This window comes from Apus apus, chromosome 4, assembly GCF_020740795.1.
Source record: "Apus apus isolate bApuApu2 chromosome 4, bApuApu2.pri.cur, whole genome shotgun sequence".
Classification (NCBI taxonomy): domain Eukaryota; kingdom Metazoa; phylum Chordata; class Aves; order Apodiformes; family Apodidae; genus Apus; species Apus apus.
Genome location: NC_067285.1, coordinates 62,281,530 through 62,293,025, shown reverse-complemented (window position 1 = coordinate 62,293,025; position 11,496 = coordinate 62,281,530). Strand labels below are relative to the sequence as shown.

At 39.3% G+C, this 11,496-nt stretch overlaps 1 long non-coding RNA gene across 1 annotated transcript; it reads right to left on the bottom strand.

Annotated features, from left to right (window-relative positions):
* Positions 1 to 448: 448 nt before the first annotated feature.
* On the bottom strand, positions 449 to 5,365 carry LOC127384383 (uncharacterized). Its single transcript, XR_007889413.1, has 3 exons — positions 5,228 to 5,365; positions 4,179 to 4,281; positions 449 to 543 (listed from the first exon to the last, which is right to left on the bottom strand). It is a non-coding gene; the product is annotated as an uncharacterized LOC127384383 (long non-coding RNA).
* Between the last annotated feature and the right edge of the window lie 6,131 nt (positions 5,366 to 11,496).

Here is an 11,496-nt window from a genome sequence, read left to right as displayed (position 1 = left end):
TCCTACACTTGCCTTTGTTGAACTTCATTTGGTTCCTCCCTGACCAACTCTCCAGTCTGTCCAGGTCTCACTGAATGGCAGCGCAATCTTCGGGTGTATCAGCCACTCCTCCCAGTTTTGTATCATCAGCAAACATGCTACACTGCTGAGGGTACACTGTCTCTTTACCTGGGTCATTGATAAATATATTGAACCAGACTCACTCAGTATTGACCCCTGGGGAACACACTAGCTATGGGCCTCCAACTAGATTCTGCTCTGCTGATCACAACCCTCTGAGCTCTGGCATTCAGCCAGTTCTCAATACACCTCACTGTCCACTCAGCTAACCCATACTTCCTAAACTTACCTATAAGGATGCTATTGGAGACAGCATCAAAAGCCTTGTTGAGATGACATGCAGTATGAGTTTTTCCATCACTTTTCCAGGGATGGAGGTGAGGTTGACTGGCCAGTAGTTTCCTGGGTCCTTTCTTGCCCTTTTTGAAGACTGGAGCAACACTCTTTCCTCCAGTCTTCAGGCACCTCTTCTGTTCCCTATGGCTTTTCAAAGATGATAGAGAGTGGCTTAGTAATAACATTTGCAAGCTCCCTCAGAACTCATGGGGACGCATCCATTAGGGGCCATGAATTTGAGGGTGTCCAGTTTGCCTAAATGATGTCTAACCCAATTCTCCATGATCAAAGTAGTGTCTTACTTTCTACAGACTCTGTGTCTTGTCTCCAGGGTCTGGGATTCCTGAGAGCAGGCCTTAGCAGTAAAGACTGGAGCAAAGAAGGCACTCAGTAACTCCTCTGTCTCTGTATCCTCTGTTCCACAGGCACCCACCTCATTGAGCAGTGGGCCCACGTTTTCCCTAGTCTTCCTTTTGCTCGTGATGTAGTTAAAGAAGCCCTTCTTGTTGTCCCAGACATCTTGTCAGATATAATTCCAAGCGGGTCTTAGCCCTCCTCGTTGCATCCCTGCATGCTCTGACAACAATCCTATATTCCTCACAAGAAGCCAGTCCCTTTTTCTACATTCTGTAAACTTCTTTATTCCATTTGAGTTTTTGCAGAAGCTTCATATTCATTCATGCAGGTCTCATGCTACCTTTGCTTGATTTCTTACTCATAGGGATGGACCAATCTTTAGCTTGGAGGAAGTTGTCCTCAGATATTAACCAGCTCTCTTGGACCTCCCTGCCTTCTTAGAAAGTGCACAACCAAGAATGTGGATCTACAAGAATAGTTTTCTGATAATGTAAGGATAGAAAATACAGAGGAAACAAAAATCATACCATGAGATTATAAGGAAGTTCTGTCAAGGGAAAAAGAGAAAACAAACCAAATCTGCTAGTACCAGATCTTGCCTTTTCTGGCATATTGGGCAAAATTACCAAGGGTGATAGTTTTAGTGAATATGAAATTTTTTTTTCACACATTTCTGAGCAGTTGAAAATTTACATCCCAGTTAGATTAAATATTTTTTGAGTCCTCAGTTAAAACTTGTATTCGTATTTTAGCATTTTAACCTAACATAAAATTGAGAAATATTTATATAAAATTTATTATACTAATTTCATTTCTGTGAAATAAGAAGTAACACATTTGGGAACATCACATGCAGGCCATGCTTACAAAATGGGGACCAACAATCAGGAGCCAGAGCAATTAGTGAAAACTAACTCCTCAGAGTTATGCTGTGACTTGAGAGGCTGTCATGCCTTTCAGATGTATAAAGATGGGAATGTAAGTGGGAGACAAAACAGGATCCCATCTCTGCATGCAACAAAGCACAAGGGAGCTCCTCGTCCACTTTTGGTGTCTGTGTTTGCTCTACGTTTTTCAAAACTGTTTGTAAAAGTGTAAGTAAAACTGAGAGCAGCATTATTCCTTCCTGGCACAAAGCAGAACACAGCTAAGAGATGCATCAAGACTTCTGGCCAATTTTAGCACATCGTACGCTATTTCTAACCGCTGTCCCAGGAGATCTCACTCAATCCCACTCTAAGCTTTTCTCAGTGTTCGTCTGAAAGCTGCTGACTATGTGAATGACTTACTGACCTCCCCATCCCTGACCCTGATGAGGAATTCTCATGTTTAACTTCAGCAAAACTGTCAGGGATTACACTGGGGGCAGCTTCTCTATACAGATGTACGGGCACACATCTACATATATTTATGAAACAGCACAAAGTGCCAGAAGACAATGTTCAACAATGCCAATCTGTTCCAATCCATGTTGAGGCCCCTAATTAAAAGGTACCATTTTCAGATCCACCTAGTTAAAATAAATTAAATAAAAATTAAGCCTCTTAATCAGACACCTATATATGGTCACAAAATCATTTAGTTTGGAAAAGGCCCTTAAGTCCAACTGTTAGGCTAGCACTGCCAGGTCCACCACTAAACCATGTCCCTAAGTGCCACATCTAAGTTTTTTAAAACCCCCCAAGGATGGTGATGCAACCACTCACCCAAGCAGCCTGTTCCAATACCTGATAACCCTTTCAGTGAAGAAATTTTTCCTAATATCCAATCCAAACCTCCCCTGGTACAACTTGAGGCCATTTCCTTCTGTCCTATCACTTGTTACTTGGGAGAAGAGACCAACCTCCTCGCTACAACCTCCTTTCAGGCAGTTGCAGAGAGCAATAAGGTCTCCCCTCAGCCTCCTTTTCTCCAGGCTAAACAACCCCAGTTCCCTCAGCAGTTTCTCATAAGACCTGTGCCCTAGACCCTTCAAAAGCTTTGTTGCCCTTTTCTGGACATGTTCTAGCACCTCAATGTCCTTCTTATAGGGAGGGGCCCAGAACTGAACACAGAATTCAAGGTGTGGCTTCACCAGTGCTGAGTACAGGAGGACAATCACTGCCTAGTCCTGCTGGGCGCACTGCTTCTGATACAAGCAAGGAAGCTGTTGGCATTCTTGGGCAACTGGGCATATTGCTGGTTCATGTTTAGCCAGCTGTTGACCAACACCTTGAAGTCCTTTTCCTCTGGGCAACTTTCCAGCCACTCTTCCCCAAGCCTGTAACATTGCATGGAGTCGTTGTGACCCAAGGGCAGGACCCAGCACTTGGCTTTGTTGAATTTCATACAATTTACTTTGGCCCATCGATCCAGCCTATCCAGGTCCCTCTTTAGAGCCTTCCTACCCTTGAGCAGATCAACACTCCCACCCAACTTGGTGTCATCTGTAAACTTATTGAGGGTGCACTTGATCCCCTCATCCAGATCACTGATAAAGATATTAAAGAGAACTGGCCCCAACACTGACCAGCTGCCAATTGGATTTAACTTCATTCATCACAGCTCTTTAGGCTCGTTCATTTAGACAACTTTTTACCCAGTGAAGACTACATGAAGAATACTCCCATCCAAGCCATGAACAGCCACTTTCTTCAGGAGAAAGCTGTGGGAAACTGTCTCAAAGCTATACTAAAGTCTAGCTAGACAATATCCAGAGTCCTTCCTTCATCCACTAAGTGGATCACCTTCTCATAGAAGGAGATTAGGTTAGTCAAGCAGAACCTGCCTTTCATAAACCCACACTGACTGGGCCTGATCCTCTGGTTGCTACAGATACTATGTTTACTAACTGAGCCAACAAAAACAGTAAGTGAACTTAATGAGTTCCCTTATAAAAAGAAATTATAAACTGCCACTGTAAGCTTTGTGAGCAGCATGAGCAACAACTGCGACATCTCATTCACTAAAGAACTACAAGTTTCCAAATTTCTTTTTCTCCTGTACACACAGGACAGCTGTCCTAATTTATTCCCTAAATTCCCTGTCCTAATTTAGTCCCTAAATAATCTAACCTGGAACTTGTTTAAAACCTCACTAATGTAAAAGCAAAAAGTAAGACCTCTGAAAACAACACAAAGTACAATGTCATTTGTCACATTTGAGAAAAAAAATGGCCACTGTTTCTGCAAAACAGGTGTATTTCATACACATTTGTGAAACAGAAAATAGGTTAGCTAGATATCTCAAGCATATTTCTGCTATAACACTTAGAAAATGAATAAAACTGAAGCTTAACAGTGCACAAAGTATAGAAAAACTGGTAGCTTTCCCCTGAATCTCCAGGTCAGTGACTGCTTTATTGGTTGGCTTTATCACAGAAAAAAATTAGTATTTCCATTTAGAACACTCAAACCAAAGGTGATTTTTAAATGAGTATGGCTTACCTTTAGTACATGATAAGGCTTGCATCACAGCATCAGATAAGGTCAGGGTTGCCTCTCTACCTGCACTACAACTGTTGAACACAGCAGGACTTCAAGGGAACAGCTACAAAGATTAAGTAAAAGATACTTCTGTCAAGCAACCCAGCTAGAAACTGCCTCACATTCTCCTGTAGTTTAAAGGCTCAAACATTTTCTGCAAGCAGGTATCAGCAAGCTCTTTTAAGAAGTGAGATCTTCCCGAGAAACACTTGTGACAGAGAAAATGAGTAAGAGGAAAACTCATGCATCATGAGACACCACAGACAGTGTCACACTTAGAACATACATTCTGCTATCCACCATCTGTTTCCATTTTCATAGGTGGTCCAGAAAATGAAACAAGATAATAAGTCACAAGAATCACTTTTCATCCATCTTGCTGACAATGGTTATCACATTACCTCCACCCTCCATGCAAAAGACTAATAAAGAAAATAAAGAAAAAATAATTACATTACTCTGCAAAATACTATTTTATAATTTTCTATAAAGGCAGATATGAGAAAATAAATGCATATACTAGCTATACAATGCATGATCTCATTTGCAGTGCATTAGAGAAAATATGCCCAGCAGCATATTGTTTGGACACATGGGTCATATCGAGTTTTTGGCTGCTTATCATCAAATGCCAAACATGGGCATGCAAAATAACATTTGCTTCTTTTATTCTTCACCTAATGAAAAGCATTTTCTATAGGTACTTAAAATATAAGAAACTTAAGGAAAAAAAAAAAGGCTTCTAGTATTGCAGGGTTTGCTTTTGGATTTCATTTTTTCCCTAAAAGGCCTGAATTTTTAAATCAAGAGAGTAAAGAAAATAAGAATAGAGGTCTCATTTCTGATTGAAGATGTACCAAATAAAGAACATCCTAATTAAAGAATTATAACTTGTCTAGGGTTTGAGAAAGGCATTCCTATGGTCTAGATTAATTTTTAGTCTCTGGAGTGGATAGATTTTCCAACATAAGATAAAAAAAATTAGTGGGCTACAGATCACATGCACTTACTTGCATAATTTTTTTCCAACCCATGGCCTGATTGTGTTAGGATATGCCATCATGTCAGTGCATTCAAACAGGATTAGTGGAAACCCTTGCCATTTTTCAGCTTCTCTCGTGTTCTCTCTTGAGCTTGTTACCTTTTAATTTCATACTCTGTAACCAGAAATACATCTATTTTATTCTGCTGGTCTTCCAAAGAATACACTAAGTGTTTTCAGTATGTAGCACAGATTACAAAGATAATCAAATAAAAGAGAGATACAATGGTTGCTTTTTTTTCCTGCATGGATGAAAAGAAGGAAGCACAAGTGAGTGCAGTCCAGGTCTTCATTTTACCTGTGTTTCTTCCTGTTAGCTCAGTTTTTGATATTTAATGAGAATTATCATTCTTTTTTCCTTGCCTTCATTTACAGAACAGGCCATTTATGACAGTTCTCTACATAGTATACTGAACCCATATTGGTAAACATACTTACTGTAATAAAGGAGTTACGACTAAACTTCATAATTAAATGTTACTAGTACGTAGGACTTTTTTCTTCAAAGCACAAAGCCCTTACTACCCAAGCTACCTGGCAGCCTGTGACAGCTACACAGTTGTAACCAAACCTAGCTGTAATTTCCTCCTGTCCAATAGAATTTCAGCCTCAAATACCAGCAACATTGTGCCTGTATGGACAAAACAAAATACATTTCATTATTCAGATAAAGGAGGAAACTTTTATTTGCTTAGCATAAAAAAACAAGCTTCCAAGCCTTTCTCAGAGCATTGAATAAGGACCTCAGCACTTAAGGTTGGATCTTTAGTGCAAGAAGATCCTGTATTTTGTTTAGATTAATTTGAATTTTCTTTCCAACTGATCTTAGTCAAATTACAATATTAATTTTTTATCCCTCAGGCCCTGAGTTTTCTAACAGTCTGTGAAAGGCTAGAGTCTTACATTAATAGGACATACCTGGCTGGACATGAAAGCAAGGGAGAGGAAAAAAAGTCAGCAAAAGCAGCATTGCAGATTTGCATTAAGAATATTTATAACTGCAGTCTTCATGTGGTTTCCATTCAGCACTTAAAATGCAATCGTGCATGAAAACAAGTTTTCTTTAAAAGTTCTGTTGTTGCTAAATGAGGACTCATTTGCATCTGCTGACAAAAGGTTTATTAGCATAACACTGGAAAAACAATGAAACCAACAGCAGCAAAAGAGCAAACTGTCCTGACAACTTTATTTTTGTTAATGACAAACAGAAAGAACTGCATGATCGCTGTCAAACAAGCTCTGGAGCTGATCCAACTCAGTCTGGTGTCTACTTAATTTCAGTATTTGACTGCAGGAAGACCATTATTTAGATCTGAGTGTGTAGAATTGGCAGCAAAACCAAAAAACAACACTATCAAATAAGTTGACCATGACCTACATTTAGTAAATCCATTTTGTACTTAATTCCATACTCCACTTACCTTCAAAGTATCCTTTCCTTTGAAATTTGTTCTGAAGTTCTGAATATTCTTGCAATGAAGCTCATTATCATCTCAGGTTTCCTTTTTGTCTTGCCTTAAATACGTATACTACCCAAGATATTCTGGAGGGACAACCTACCTAAACAGACACACTAAAAAATACTTGGTATTATACCTGAAGTTTTAATATAAGCTTTTTCAGAACTCCAGGAAAGATAAAATCTAATTCTCCTACTCTCTGTTTATTAAGATCTGAGTTTCACTTTGTCATTATGGGAGCTTCTAAATTCTCATTTCTGTATTCTTTCTTGCTTATATCCCTGGTAGAACCTGACACTGGTAGAATGTAACAGTCATATGCGGTCACATCAGTAGTCCCTTGAGCCCCATATGCTTTCTCCAAAAGCAGCCAGACACATGATGAGGGAACAGCACAAGGGAACAGCACCAGGGAACAAAAAGCAGCAGGGGACACTGTTCCAAAGTACACTTTCAGCTGCTAACATTTCTCAACTTTTAGATACTTCACAGGCAGTATCTTCACAGTATGTTAAATTACGGTTTACAGCAAATTATGAAGACTCACTGAACCTGCTTACTAATATACGTAATCTGCTCTGTGACCATGCCAAGAAAAATTATGTCCTGTATAACTTGCATGGTACAGAATTCACAGGCATGGATTTGAGGCAGCCTCTGCCATATTAAGACAGTAGAATAATAAAATGGCTAAGGTTGGAAGGGACCTTTTAAGATCATCAGGTTCCAACCTTCCTGCTATGAGCAGGGACACCTCACAGTAGACCAGGCTGCACAAAAAGCAAGGTTACTTTCAGGCACATAACCATCAACATAAATGACATCCTAAGCAAGTCTCTCTTTCACTGTAATCAGAAGTTTTCAAGGAAGCAGAAGAAAAATAAAACCCACAGCTACATAAAGTATCACACTGGATAAGAGTGTTTTATATCTCAATTTTATATTTATTAATATATTTGACTTTGAACTTGCTAACAACGAGAACAAAAAAACTGAATATTACCTTGATCCAGGACATACTCTGATCTTTATTAACAACAGATAAATAATTTTTAAAAGACCTGGAATGGTTGTAAATTATTAAATAAATATGGAGGGGGAAAGGAAATAGAAGCTGACACAGTTCAGTTGGAGAAAATATAGTTGATAACACCAATAGTCAACTGGAAGAAGAATGTATTGCCCAGGAGAGTTAATACTATTATGCATCTATATTGCAAAAGTGCCTGGAAGACCGACTGAGAACATGGCTCTACTGTATTAGGAGTTGTATAAAAACAAAACCAAGAAACAAACAGCCTGAGTCCAGTCCCCAAAGACTTCTTTCTCTGACTGCGAATCAGGAAAGCATGGCTTAGTTACATCATGTCATGGACCAAAGAGGTGGTCTTCTGCTGTTAATTATGTCTGAAGTCACAGCTCTTAATAATGCACTCTTGTACTATGCCCTTTATAGTGACACTACTAGAAAAATATAATTAAATGGGAAAGAAATTAAAATAAGATAATTGCAAGTAATTTGGGGATAATTTATATTGAAATTTTCAGAGTGCTAAATATTAAAAGAAGGGCACAAACAGAAGATCTTTTCAAAGACAGGCTGGATTGATGGGCCAAGGTCATTTGTATGAGTTTCAACAAGGCCAAATGTCAGTACTGCACTTTGGACACAACAACCCCCAGCAGTGCTACAGGGTTGGGGAGTATGTGTGCCCAGGTTGCCAAGAAGGCCTACAGCATCCTGGCCTGTATCAGGAATACTGTGACCAGCAGGACCAAGGAGGTGATTTTACCTCTGTATTCAGCCTTGGAGAGGCCACACCTTGAGTACTGTGAGCATTTTTGGGCACTGCTCTATAGGAAGGGCAACCAAGCTGATTAGGGGTCTGGAGATCACATCTTACAAGAGGCTGAGGGGAGACCTCATTGCTCTCTACAACTACCTGAGACAAAGTTGTAGTGAGGCAGGTGTTGGCCTCTTCTCTGTGGTGACTAGCAATAGGACAAAAGGAAATGGGGTCAAGTAGTACCACGGGAGGTTCAGATTCAATATTAGGAAAAATACCTTCACTGAAAGAGTGATGAGGCATTGGAAGAGACTACCCAGGGAGGTTATGGAGGCAACATCCCTGGAGGTGTTCAAAACACAGGTAGGCGTGGTGTTTCAGGAGATGGTTTAGTGGTCACGGGGGTGTAGGGCTGATGGTTGGACTTGATGATCTCGAAGGTCTTTTCCAACCTTGATGATTCTATGATCCTGTGATTCTAACATCAACAGTGAAAACTTGGGAATTGAAATCAGAAAGGCAGAGAGAAAACAGTTACATGTTATCAACAGCAATAGAATTTCACCCTCGAGGGCAAATCTCTACAGTATTAGCAAATCACAAAGCAATTAGGTTGGTTTTATCCTGTGTAACAAGATTGACTACTACATATCCAAGAGTGGGAAATTAAAACTACTTTACCAGATAGGTAGTATTTCCTCATATGATTTCATCATTAGAAAAACAACAACAACAAAAAAGATCAAAATGTTACAGAATCTGCCTCAGTCCCACACAAAAACAAGCAGAAATTAAGCTATGTTAATAGATAATTGCATACTACAAATCCCTTCTGGTACATTTATGTATAGCAAGAAGCTTTGCTGTTAGCTGTCTGTTACACAAATGACAGTGTGTTGTTTAATGCTGAAGTAGCTTTGCAAAGAGGTATTTCAGTTTTGGAATTTTGCCAATCATAGGTTTGGAAACTGATTAAAAGAGATGTTCCTTTTAAGTTTTACCGCTGTGTTAGTTTTCACTCCTTCTAAGTCAGGCCCTGTTTTTTCTGCCAAAATGTGCAATTACTGGATACCTAGCAGAATCTGACTTAAACTTCTATCCTGAGTACTGACTTCCCAAAAGACTATCACAAATAGGCACTGGAGGGTAATTAAAACAACAAGATTTCAGAAAGTAGAATGCTTGCTTATCTTGTACTTGTCAGCATGTACATAACAGGGCTTTCCTCTCTGCCAGGAGCCCCTAAAGCTCTGAAAAATTGGAACATCTTGCTTCAGCTGATTGTTTGGCAAATTGTTCTTGTGCTACAGCTGTGCGCAGCGTTTTGGCCATAGATTATTTTTACAATATTTTTAAAACACAAACCACAGCCATTGAATTTTTCTAAGCATAAAATTTGAGTGCACCTTTGGCTAGTTGAGTGTCTTTATGCAAAGTCCATTCCAACAAAAAGAGCACTGCCAACTCCAACAGTTTGGACTTGGACTGAAGGAAAAAAACAAACATGTTTATTCCCTGAATCGCCAGTGACATGGAACACTTCAGTGAGGTTCACCTACTGCTATAATCTTTCATGAGTAGTATGAATTATCCAGCAAAAGCTGCCATACTGTTGAAGGCAAATTATTAAAAGGAAAATTTGTTAGAGCCGACTCTGAAGTCAACGTTTTTTAAATGTTGGATTTCATCACAAAAGATGTCCCATTCTCTGTTTTTCACTTAGATGAACAAAGTTCCGTGGAAATTTTGTCTGAGAAAGCAGTTCAGGATTGGGTTTATTACTGGTCTTAGGATCCATATCAGGTTAAAAACTACTGAGGATTATCTGCCTTGTCTCAAAGACTGACAACATATATACGGCTTTTTGGGACAGCAGTTAGCCATCTTCCTGAACAGCTTTTTAATATCCTATGAACTTTCTGATTCTTAAATGATATCTGCTTTTCATATCCTTTATGAATACTGTAAATTAGTGATTATTAGGCCAACTGATTAAAAAGCAAAGTATCTAGGACCTATTCTGACCTTCAGCTGTTTGCTATGTATCATCAATATATCATGTCTTTTCCTCTATTTCCTGCTCATTCACTTCAACTGTTAAGGAATACTGAAGGAGAATACTAAGTACTGTTTGCTACTCTTAAATAAGTTTGTATGCCACGGGCTTGCAATGGCCACTAGATGCAGTAACAAGATAGGAAATCTGGTGGACAATATATTCAATAAGGAATTTAAAGTTTCTAAAAAATAACAACAGCATTGCTGACTATAGAGGTTGTCAGTACTGCTAACTAAATTTATATTGACCCTGACTAACTAACTACCAGCTACTGTCAGTGGAAAACCTCCAATAAATTCAAAATGCATTTCTGAAGATAGGCAAGATACCTCTGAAATCTTGCTTTTATACCAGTAGCACAGCTTCCCATCCCACCTAAACATTTGCAAGGTAGGATTAGTGCTTTAGGTGTATTAAGGAACACCTTCTCCTCCATACTGCCTAGTCTTATGTCTGTTTCCCAAAACTGTCCCGAAGGAACTTCACCTCTTCTGAAGGTTGCAGCTCAAGATGGTAGGAGGAGCTGGGCCTGTGTCCCTTAGGCATAAGTAACAACCTACATCAACACAAATCTCACCAGCAGAACTGCATTAATCACACCAATGCCATAGCTCTGCTCCAAGTCCTTGCCAAAAAGACAGGAGCAATGCCAGCTAATGATGAGCAAGGCAAAATGAGCAGGGGCACAGTAGGGTCAAATCAAGCTCTAGAAAGCAAATGTGTTGTAAGTACTGTAATATTACACAGCTACTACATTAAAGCCACAGTACTACCATAGTACTGGTATGCTATCCATCACTAGTTCACACTTTATAATCCTGTATATTTAATGAAATAGAGTCTAGAATAGTTACAAATTCACCATTGAGGAGGCCGGAATAGTACAGTCATTTATTCTCTGCATTACCTTTGCCTTTTATTTCAACCACAT